The 12,928-nt window shown below is 32.0% G+C and overlaps 1 protein-coding gene across 1 annotated transcript in view; it reads right to left on the bottom strand.

Annotated features, from left to right (window-relative positions):
- LOC126835261 (protein rhomboid) overlaps positions 1 to 9,000 on the bottom strand; it is a 102,626-nt gene extending 93,626 nt beyond the window's left edge. The window contains exon 1 of the mRNA XM_050567732.1: positions 8,726 to 9,000. The gene's annotated coding sequence lies outside the window, so the exon portion shown is untranslated. The remainder of the gene's footprint in view (positions 1 to 8,725) is intronic.
- Between the last annotated feature and the right edge of the window lie 3,928 nt (positions 9,001 to 12,928).

The raw sequence follows: 12,928 nt of genomic DNA, 5'->3' as shown, positions 1-12,928 counted from the left end.
CGTTCATTAAGTTATTTCCGAAATCAGTATGAATAAAGTCGTTGGTTAAAACTGATAAACATGCGCACCAGTTGGGTGTCCAAATCAATCAATTCCTCGATTACTTTCAGAAGTAACTTGACATATTTTAAAGTTCCTTGAACATTTGTCAGTATCGAGCATTGACGAGCATCTACTATGATTTCGTTATTAAATGACTAAACAATTATACAGCGACAAATTTACAAGAAAAGAACTTATTATTTTCTTAAATTTTATCTGCTAAATTGAATTCGTTTACTATCCTCCCGTTAGAACAAGTCTGAAGCAAGTGGTTTAGCTTATTACGAGGGATACCTTTTTTTACTTCACTACAATTATTTCTAATTCACTCAAATCACTCGTCTAACGGGTTCACACGATAATTGTAATTTCCTTTCATAGACATCTTAAAATATTTTTGAGGGGCTGTGGTTAATATATTAACCACTTTTGTTACGACCCTATATAAGTAATGGTTAAAGTAGATAACAATTTGTATGGCTTTTTGTGGTGTTGGTTTGAAGTGATCACAGAATACTCAACTAAATCATTTTGCAAGAAGAAACATGTCAATCAAAACATGTTTGTAATTTAATATTTTTTGGGACACTTATTGGTTTTTTAAAAAAAATTTTAAAAAATACTTGTGAACATTTTCAAAATTTGTTTGTATTTTAAATGATGTATTAAAACAATAACAGAAGCCACAGTTAAAATGATAAATACTGGTAAACAATTGTACTTAACGTAAAGAAGAAAAAAACGGTAAAAATAAGCAAATTTTAGTTTTATATAACTCGTTTGAAAATTATCAAATAACTTTACTTAAATTATATTTGTTATTTTTATTATTCATTTTCATCAATTCATTCACTGCATATAATTACATGTTTAAATAAATAAACACAGTTAAACAGAAAAAAACAAATAATTAAAAATATTAAGACGTAAGCTAGTACCCGTTAAATAGTTTGAAAAGTTTAAAGCTATTGAAAATTATGCCATTCTATTTCACACACTGAATTCAAGTTCACTAGGAATAACATTGCAAACAGATGTTATGTGTTTTTTTCTCATTGAGAAATTGAGATAAGAAATAAAAAATATATTATATCTATACACAGGATAGTGTGTTGCCATTTTAATTACAATAGCCAAAAACCACTTTTCAAGTGTTCAACAATAAAATCAAGCATATGTGTTTAAACAACCACATTATAAAAATCCAATTTACATTCATGATTGGTATTTGAAGATATTTTATGGTTTCTGGCCTTTGTTTACAATGCACAAACTATTATATACAAGTAGTTCACAGTCTGGTAAAATAATAAAGGCATGTACAACTAATTAGGAGTAAAAAGTCACAAGTTTGCACTCGACCTCATATTCAAGTACAACTCAAAGCGTCATTACCGTTATAGTGGAGATTTCGTGTAAACAACATGGTTTTTGGTCAAAAACTGTAGGGTGAAACACTTATGTAGCTGTTTAACCACAGCACTGCACATTGTCTGTCAATGTGTTATAATTAAATAAAAAACAAGACCGTCTCAGAGCTAATGTAATATGCGTGTTGTAATTTTTTTACTCAAGCTCATAAAATACTAAAATTTAATTGAATAAAATTATAGGACAAGTGGTTTTATTTTTAATCCTATTTATATACCCTACTGAAGTGAATTTATTTCTGGAATCCTTTTTTATTTAGCATGTGGGTATAGTCTTAGGCTTGTTTCTAAATAATAATGAATTATGAATTTGGCACCCCCAACGAAAAGATCGTACCATCTCGATGTTTTCTAAAATATTAAAATTTGAATAGCTGGAAAAGATGCACGGGAAGAAATATATAGTTGGATTAACTAAAACTATGAATAATATAGAAACACAATAAATGTATAGTTAGAATAACTAAATAAATAGTTGGGCCAACTAATAATATTTATTTCAAGCAACTATTTATTTATACATTTATTGTGTCCCTATATTAACCATAATTTAATTGATCCAACTAATTGTAAGTATTTTTTTCTTCGTGATATTATGATTAATGATTACATGTTTTTACAGCCACCTTGAGGCTTTATTGCTTATGTTATTTTACATAAGTCGAAACTTTTAATATTTGAGATATAACTAAACTATTCAAGATTACAATTATTAATCGTAATCATTGACTATTAATCATAATCATTGACCATTAATCGCTTTACAATTTGCCCAACATTGATGCGGTAGAGTTTTTTCGTCGAACCGAATGAAGCAAACAAAAAAACTTTGTTTAAATCATAAGTATGCTGTATGGGGATCACCCCATAAGCACATGTATATTTGATTCGAATTGGCTGTCTTACATAACACTTTTTTGTGGTTGGAACTGGAATAACAAGGGAAAAACGAACAAAATATTGTTCCCCTAAAACCTTGTAAGTATATATGATGTTGAAACGTGCATTTTTACGGTTTATGTTCGGATTCGTTTGGCAGCTATTCGGCTTTTGTTTTGCGTAATGGCGGTCCTGTAGATTTTAATACGACTACGCAGTATAACTTCTGCAAAGGGATGAAAAGCGATGCAAGCACAAAATATAACGAGAAGAGACGCTCTGCAAGAGGGTGCGGGAGAGAGCAGCGGAACGCGTTGGACTCGATGAGTCACACTATAGTAATAATGTGTGTTTCTCCAACAGGCACACCCTTGCACAAGACCACCGTAGACCGTTCGTCGGCGTGTGGGAGATGATTATTTCCTCAGTCGCCCCTCTCCAAGCACCATTTTGAATTTTGACAGACTCCCAAAGCGAAGGGCTCGCGTACACGTGGAAAACGTATGTAAACTCCAGGGTTTCTTTTTTTAATTTTCCAAACGACAGCGAAATTTAATTTTCCACAGACTTGTCGGCCACACCACCATGCATAAAGTGAAATAGACGTTGTCTAAGTAAAATATTACAAAGTATAACTGTTGTTATATTATCAACTTTTGTCGTTCGAAAAAACTTAAAAATCATTGATGTTTTAACAAAAAGTGCGTATTATAAACTTGTCGAGAAAATGCTAGTCTGATTAATGTTTCATGATTACAATATTAATACTTGTAATCATGATGTTAGAATGAAATGATATGGAAATAAATGCATCAAACAGATAAATTTACATACTAAAAATGTATACATTTATTTGTTACATATAAATTACAAATAAAATCGTGATATATGAAAATCATATTATTTTAGTTAAGTTTTTGTTTTAACCGCCCCCGCTCTGGGTTTCCTATCCCAATGTGTAGATTTCTTGTTGATTGTTTTGTCGGTTTGTTTGTTGAATGGCACTAGGACGGCCTAAAAAACGAGACGCATTAAAAACAAATAGGGGTATTCGCAAAAAGGGTTTAACGTGTAGCTACCCTCGGGGATAAGGAAACGTTGTGCTGCGTCGTGGCCGGCTCTTGTCGTTTAACAGCCTTGGGTCGTCGCTGACACAGCGAGGGTTTAGGTTAGCACATCGACTCTTTGGCGTTGGATAAAATGGCCTAGTGTCTATATAATAACATTGTGTACACCACGGATGTTACCGAGGGGATAGAGGCAAACCAAAAGGAACAGACATAAAACTCACCCCCAAAATGGGGACACGCGTTACGGACCGATTGCTATACGTTACTCGCAGCAGCTGCCGATTGATTGATTATATGCAACGTGGAAATAATATACAATGTGTGTATAATTAAATACTTAGTCCGAATCCACATTTTATTATCATCCGTCACATGTTATTATTTTACAGACGGTTAATTACTTTTTGTACGTTATGTAGACCCTAATCGCCTAAAAGTGGATGTCCCGTCTTGATTTGGGATTATTCCTCCCCTTATCGGCCCTTTCTTTGGGACTCGAGCATGTCTATCTACAGATATTATTGTACATTATACTTTTTATACCTTATAAATTATTATTGATAGCTATCTAGTAGTAATACGGCGAGACCGGCCGCTAAAACCGCTTGGAACCCAATTCGTGCACATAAAATATATCACATTAAAAATATAATTTACACTTTAACGGTCGGTTTTGCTGACAACGCGGATACATTGTTACATCTCAGAACTCATCTATAGTAGGTACTTACCATCAAGCGACGATACAAGACCCTCCATAAACAAAGAAGTCGGCAAAATTATTTGGATTCAGTTTCCCCTGCTAACAAACTAAAATCCATAAAGGAAAAAAGCGCGATTAATTAGAACATCCCACCTAATCTTCATAGACATCAAGAAATGATGATAAACACGGTCACACACACATAACACACCTCGTACCTAATCACTAATTTAATGTTTTAATGATCGACCAACACATGACCATATGAAAAAGAACACTTAAATTCTAATTGTTCAGTGAAAGTTCCATTTCAATATCATAATAATTAGTCATTAAGTAACGTGGTCGTGACTTAAGGTGTTTTTACAACAAATTTACGGAATATAGCATCGCCCAAGTCCAAAAATAATTTTTAAACATTTTTTTTTCCCTTTTCGATTTTATGGAGCCATCTACATAAGATATATAAGTTGTGTAAGAGGCATTTAGAAAACCCACTCGCACACACATTAGGTGATTTGGCATAAAATGACCCATATTCAAATAATGTTTTAAATTTGTGAAGCTTGATTTCAGCCTTGTTGACTTATAATAACCCTTACCCGTAATCAAGTTGCTGAAAATATTTCAATTATAATACTATAATATTAGCAGAAATATTTCATTTCAAAAATTCCAACTTGAAATCTAATCAACATTTTTACATATTCTCAAAGCTGAAATAGGACACAAGTGTCATTATTTTATAATTGAAGTAGATATGGATATAATATGTAATATGCTTATCCAGCATATTGCTTACCCGGTGGACATTTATTCAAAGGGTTGATGGCAGGTTAATCGATAAACATGTTTGTAGAAATTCCAAGTAGGTGCTCGTGTAGTATAACTGACCGATTGAAGGCCGAAAATTCGCCGCCATGAGAATCACTGCGCGCTGATCAAACATGTAATGTGCTACTTAAGAAGGTATAATCGCTTCGTTATACGTGTGACCGCATTTTACTTAGGCGCGAGTACGTGCAATAGGCGAGATGCTTTCCATTGAATATTTTTTACGCAGTGTATATATATATATATATATACTCTAGGCAAATACACAGCTAAAGAGTAACCGTCGGCTGTTCTGTATAATAAATAAGAGTCGTCGATTTTTCGGCCAATGTAATTTGTCTATTATTACAATTTTTTTTTTTTTTTTTAAACACTTTCCCAACCGATATATTATATTGTATCCGGGTAAAAATGCAAACACCTAATGCAGCTAATAGGACACGGTGCGTCGGTTTCGCTCCAATAAAGAGTTATTATAAACAACGGCATAGTAAAAGTACACAATACGTCATGTTGTATTGTACAGCTTTTCTGCGGAGTCAATTAAGTTAGGCCTCTCTTTTTCCGAATTCCAATATTTTCTTAAACCCGAATTGTGCGCGATGACGCAAATTCCGAATGATAAAAGCTTTGTACGACGTTCGACTTATGCCATTCATTATTATTTCCATCTTACAACGAAATTATGTGAATCAATAAGATACACCAGTTATGTTTATAACATTGTACAGAGGACAAAGTACAAATTATATATATATATATTCAATGTGTTCTTATGGGTGACGTCGATTCGTTTTTTGAATATTTCTTTTAAAACTGAGTACAAACTATAAAACAATAATTGGTGCAGGTGGAAAAATTTACCATTGGTATACCGTATAGTATAATATGTGATAAAAAAAAAACAATTTTAAAAACGGTCACTTATACGGTTTTTTTGTTAAAAATTAGGTACATACAGAGAAAAAAAAATCTAACTCAGTTTTCAATTAGTTGAAAATACTATTTTTGTTGTAAGAACTAAAACTTTTAGTTTTAGAATATTTTTCCTATTAAACAACCACCGCATATAATATTATTATTTCTAAAATTAATTTTCACGAAGGAGATGTGATAAAAATACGTTTTTATTGTCATTTATATTAATGTAGTATACATTTAAAAATTGTTTATCATAATATTATAAAAACCAATTAAGAAAATGTTGGTTACACAAGTGAAAACTGCCCAACGCCAATGGGGCAGTATTTAATTCAACTTGATTTTGAAGTCAATATCGACGGATTAACATAACAAGTATTACTGTTCTAACTTTTAAGTAACAACCCCACGACTACAGTGAGTGCATTATTACATACATGTGTGTGATTCTAAAGTGCAAACATGTATTGTACAAAAATAGTCGAGCCGACGATCACTCGGTTTTCTTTCCCCCGTTGACATATTATTTCGTTAATATCTTTTTAAGTGAGTTTTAAGAAAAGTTTCAGACGGAATATTTCTCATGTATATCTTTGCCGTGACAGTGAATGCCCGCGGGAATACCGTGTATCCGCGGACGCCTTACTGTCTAGGGCGGCTTATTGCCATATTATTACAGGGCCAAGGGTGGGACAGGGGAGGTGCTCGTTTTTGAACGTAAATAATATATAGGTAACGAAACGGACGACAACCGCGCGCGCTCACAGCGATAATTTGAGTTTAGACTTTTCTTAAAATATCCGTACAAGTGCAGAACGCTCTTTCTAGGTGTTATACTATATATATATATATATTTAGTATAAGAATATAAGTTTTCTCTGCCATTTCAATGTTTTTCCGACATTATAACACCTAATGCGCGCATTGGGAGTATTGTGTTTCACAAACTGCGGTATGTCAGTCATGCGCCGGTGTCGGTTCATAATAACACACAAAAGAAAATAAACGGAATTTTTTTTTTTTTTTAACCTTACAGGCCCTATTATTGTTGTGCATGTGCTGAACACGGAAAAAAAAATCAAACCTTACAATTACATTACGAAAAACCTCTAAACTCATTATCCACATAGACGCGCATTACACTGCCCTTGGACTGATTTAATTAGGCGTGATGGAGAGAGAGAAAGTAATTTTGGCCCGGTCAACTTGTTGACAAAACACACACGGATCAGAAAGACGCGAGTCCGTTTTGAAAAATAATGAGTTTTTAATATGTTGTGTTTAAACTTGTTCAAAAACATATACCACACTGATGTTATATCGACATTATTGATAATAGTTCAATTGGGGAAACGAATCTTCTGGAGAGAGAGCCTGCAGACCTGGAAATGTAGAACCTTCATTATATTATAGAGCCTAATTTTAATACAATGAAAAAAAAAATGTTTACAAATTGTGCGTGATCACCGTCATAAACCGGGGCACAAGTTAGTAGAGAAAAATTAATCAATCCGAACAACTAACCGGATTTTCCAAATAGCTCAAAAAATTTGTAATAAGGTCGTTCAATGATAATTGGTGCGCGACCAAACCGATACACTTGTAGGTCCTACGCATTAAAAATTACCAAGTATTTGCCTAAAAAAAAACTTGGTCACAACAACAACAATAAGAAAGCGCATCTCAGTGTCTCGTATTCAGTTATTTTACCAACCCGAGTGAAGTATGAAAAATAATACAATCACTGCACGCCTTTAAAACACTGTGTACCTGCTACCGGTAGATTTGGGATATTGGATACCGTTTTTAAAAAGGGTTTAGAAATAATCTTTTTTTCAAGGTAGTTCAGAGCAAATTCATAATTACAACATTTCAATTTTCTCTTTACGAACACCTTCAAAATGATTTTTTATTATTTTTTAAAATTCAGTGATAATTCCCGAATTACATTTTAATTTATTTTAGGTCAAATCGAAAATCGAAAATCAGCTTCCTGAGAAACCTAAAAAATTTGTCAATAAATCCGTACATACTTTTAAAATTAAAATCAAACATTGGGAAGTATGTCTAATTTAGCACCGCTTATTGGTCTAAAACGCATGAAAACTAGTTGTGCTACGACCCCCTTAAGGGGTAGTTTTACCAAATTCTCACAATGTATAGAGAAAAACTTTATCAATGGTGTGGCGTTTTTATTTTTTTAATTATATACTTCATGTTTTTTTGTAAGAACCATGCCACGGCCCCCTTAAACGACTGTATTGATATTAATTGTAAAATTAAACACTGGTTAAATTACACTACAACGGGGCCTACAAAGTTTTTGTAATTTGTACTTAAATATTTTTGTTTATAATAAAAGACAGTTTTGCACTAAAATCGTATACCATTGCATATTAGAAAAAATGAATATAAAAGTATTTTAATGATTGGGTTCCTGAGAATAAAAAAATAATTTAATTCACATTTCCTGTTACATTCTAATCACTTCATAATTTGGCGGGAATATACATTTTTTCAATAAGTTGTCCGAAAATGTATTCACAAACACATTCTTGAAGTGATACTGTAGTCTATGTAGAGTTAAAAATGTATTATTATAATGTAAAATACATTTTAAAGTTTTATATTATTATTTATCGAATACAATTTTATAGTACTAATTAATATCATTTTTTTTTTTAGATTTCATGGTGTTATTAATATTATTATTTTTGTTTAAGCGCCAGCCTCGTTTTCAACTATCTCTACACATATATTTTATCATCTTGACCGTTTAAAAATACTAGATGTTACTAGTTTCAAATGATTCGTTACAAAAGCGTTAACAAACACACAACGTTTACCGATAGCGTTTTGGCCGTCCTCTGTGCAGATCACTCTATTTGAGGCGGTCGAGGCCGATGACTGGTTGCCCGACGAAAACAAAAACAAAAACAAATAAACAACAACCGCAATGGTATTGTCAAAAACGTCCGGTCGTCCACGCGCCAACGCAATGCGGCGCACCGCATCAAACGAACGACCACAACAAACGCACGTGAGAACGGCGGAGCGCTTGCGCACTTGGACACAACACACACTGTACGCAGAGTTGTACGGACGCCGTGCACGTGCACTATCGGACACACACGTGTATACTGACAAGTCGAAACGGTGCGTGGCTGTGGCGGCGGCGGCCGCAGCGGTGGCCGTAGCGCTACGATGGCGCAATATGCGCGAAACCCGTGCGGCCGTCCGAGAGACGTCGCGTTTCCATTGGCCCGTCAAGCTACATCACTATGTGTTTTGATATAATATTGGTCAGGTGTTCTGTTTGCTTCGAATTTTCAAGCTTAAGATAAAGTCCGAAGCGTAGGCGCAACTAGGGGGGTGCTAGGGGGACTTAAGCACCCCCAGACTCAAAATTAGCACCCCCAAAAATTTAAATTCCAATTCTTGAATTGTACGCATAACATTTTAATAATGTACATACACATATTCTGTTAAAACTGTTTATTTTATAATATTTTTGTTTCAAAATATTTTATTTTATTTCTTATGGTTTAAAGATAAGGTATACATGGTCCGAAAGCCCACAGTCACGAATTGTCAGCACTGTCAGCGCAAAACTTAAGTAGGTTATGTCCAATTAAAAATAATACCAAACGTATCGTTCTCGAGAAACTTGTAGGGAACTTCTGACTCAAAAGGTCGTCTGAGCTGTTGGGTTTCTTTTTTATCGAAGCCAGTGGCGTCATTTCATCAAAAATCGATTCTAGTAAATTTGTATTTTATGTTTAAATAATTATTAGAATAAAAAGTTATTCGAATAATGCCCAACCATAAAATAAAACTAAAACGTATCGTTTATGAATATTGATTTATCTTAAACTGTAAACATAATACGCGTAAGCTTAGTTTGACTTAAATTATTTTGATATACATTTTTAAAGTAGATGTTTACAAAATTCAAATGTACTATACAAATAATTAGGTATACAAAATCGCTACAGCTTATATTGAAAATCGAGCACTGGAAGTATTATATTTTAGTGCAAAAATAAATATCGATTCGACTGAAATCTATTAACGACATATTATGATTTATTTTAATTAAAACGTTTTTGTACGGTATTTTTTAAATACCAATTTTACACATTGCTGTGTTATAATAAATGTTAAGGCGCCTTGGCCAAGGCGACTCTTCAGTTACGTTATCAAAGGGTCTAAAGATCTCGACTGGAAACCTTTCTTATGTTCACGAGCTGCAAATTTCATGACCCCACTCTTCAAAAGCAATGAGGATAATATTAATTAGGTAGTAGCTTTTGTTTCAACAGAAAACTTGCAACTATAACGTTAATAGACGATAAAACGTGAAAGTATACCTGGGTCGGAAATTCAGAAGTTATAAGTATATAATACAACCTAATACCCATAATGTTGCAAATTTGTTAGAGGCTAAGCCCAAACAATTCACCACCCCCCCCCCCCACCACGATCAAGGATATCCTGAAAATCTTAAAAAAGGGAAGGGGCGGCTTCAAAAAATATTTAAGTACTATAATCAAGACGTACCTATATACATTTTACCTAGATACAAAAATATCTAGCACGCCCCTGAGTATGTTCACGGTCTAAACATTTTGACAATAATTGATCATCATTATGTACTCAGTCAAAATACATTAAAATATTTGCTCAGCTTGTTTACACATATAGGACAAATATATTCAAATGGGTTTTGGTGTAACGCATAAAATGAACAAATACAAACTTTGTTACAATTCTAGAAACATTTCTTTTCATTAAAAGCTCGTTAGTGCTTATTTTTCCTCTTGAATGGAAAAATATTATAGCGATGAAAATCTGCACAATGTTCTTAAATTGAAAGAGAAAATAATAAAATGAATTTTTTCTTTTCGTCGGCACTCGGTTAACGGTTTATATTTTGCAAAAAAAAGTCTCGACGGATATCTTTTAAGATGAAAAAAGTTACAAACTGTTTATAATTGGATTTATCTCTTAAAATAGGTATACTACATGAACATGTTTTCGCTTACAGATTAATTTTCTACCAACAATCCGGTAAATTGTCCTCCATTTTATGTAACTGGACGATCAAAAGAAAATTATTCATACCATTTATTACAATTAACGGTAAAGTACATGAAAAAAATTGAATCCAAAATAGTTTCAATTGAGACAAACTATGTATCTATTTAATAATAGAAGGGTGGGTATTCAAATTTGTTAGAAACAATAAAAAACAGGATTTTTCTAGCAAGACAATTTTTAATAAGTTCAGCAAAATAAAATCCAAAATAAGAAATTTACGATGGTACAATAAATAATTATTAATTTTAATTAATAATTTTATATTTTAATTCAATAATAAATGTATGCGGTTATATAAAAAAAATTTAAAATCCTATTTTTTTTAATAGAATTGTTTGTCTACGACCGGACTCGTCTTAAAGTATGTCAAATGTACAACTGTTATCCTTGAAAAATGTTTTGCTGAAAATCAATCTTAGAATTTATGTTTTAATTAATGATAATGTCTAAGAAAAATAAAAAAAGTTTTAAGGCGAATCTCGTAAATTAACAGAATTATATCAAATATAAAACAAATGCAATTACTTTTTACTTAATTGTAAAAAAATTGTAATTTGTGTAAACAAAACGAACAAAATTGATTTAGAATGTCATTTCGAAAAAATGTTATTTAGTACATTACTCGACTGTTTGAATTTTCTTTTGCTATAGACAATTTCTTTTGATTTAGCCTAAATAGGTTATGTATTCATATGAATGAAATAATTAACTATTCATATTTTATATTGTGTTGCTACTGGCAGGAATGGTAGGATTTATTTCGTATATTGACTATATACGAGTCCAACTATGAGCTTCTATATAAAGGGTATCGGTTCTAACACTGTGGCAATCCATTAACAAATCAAACTAATAACACTATTGGAAGATATGACACGAGTGTATACATATTATGTCCCTGAACAAAAGTATCAACGTTCAACTTGATTGATACACGATTGCTGAACCGAAATTGGAGTAAAGGTAATAATAAATGATGAAAAGTAATAATACTAAAATAATAACTCAATTTCCAAAATTAGTTACGAGCGTTTACAGCTGATAATAAAATATTTGAAAAAATGTAATAGAAAAAAATTAAGCTTAATTAAAAAACATTACTCGGTGTTTTTAATGTACTTAGCGAAATTAAGTGTTAAAGAAATATTTGTAATAATTTTAAATGAATTCAACAAATAATTTTATATTTGAAATACATGTTTATTTATTTTATTAGATACATTTTTATCGACGGTTTAAAACAATAAATTATTTGAAAACAATTATTATATTTTAGCATGGAATATGCTTTAGCCTTTGCCTTTCTAGCTCGAAAACGACACAAAATAGCGTCACGAAAATCGTATAATAAACGAGTCGTCGTCGTCATGCAAACGTTTTGGTCAGAACGTATAATTAAGACTATACTATCATCATAAATCACAAGAAGATTATAGATTTAAACTATTCAGGAGCCAGCAGACTAAATCATGTTCCATGTTTTATAATTTTAGCCGTTAGGCTTTAAGTAGACTGTAACTTTTTTATTACTTCAAATAAAAATAATAAAAACTATTTTATTTAAATATATTTGTACTTAACTGTTGTAAATAAAGGTTTATTTTTTTAAAAAAAAAGCGTTATATTTGTATGATTAATTTCATTTTTTTTTTTAATACTTACGGTAAAAACGGAAAATGGCTATGAAATTATATATTTTGTTATGAGTTTTTAATTTTAAAAACTTTTCAAGCAATTTTTCACCAGTTTTCAATATCATTTTTTCTAAAAAAAAAAAACCAAAAGATAAGATTTCTATTGAAGTATTTTGTTAAAAGTGATTCTACATTCAAACCTTTTTTTTTTTTTTTTTTTTTTTTTCCACATGCACCCATAGAACACTGGGGGGGGACGCGCCCTGTGAGGAATTACTTCCCCCCAGTCTCCGATGCCATTTATTGGGTATACTA

The sequence above is a fragment of the Adelges cooleyi genome, unplaced genomic scaffold (assembly GCF_023614345.1).
Source record: "Adelges cooleyi isolate 19-005CV unplaced genomic scaffold, UGA_ACOO_1.1 ACOO_flye_CR_arks_rails_tigmint_CR_PRNA_23, whole genome shotgun sequence".
NCBI lineage: Eukaryota > Metazoa > Arthropoda > Insecta > Hemiptera > Adelgidae > Adelges > Adelges cooleyi.
The sequence above is the reverse complement of the archived record's forward strand: the minus strand, read 5'-3'. Positions and strand labels throughout refer to the sequence as shown.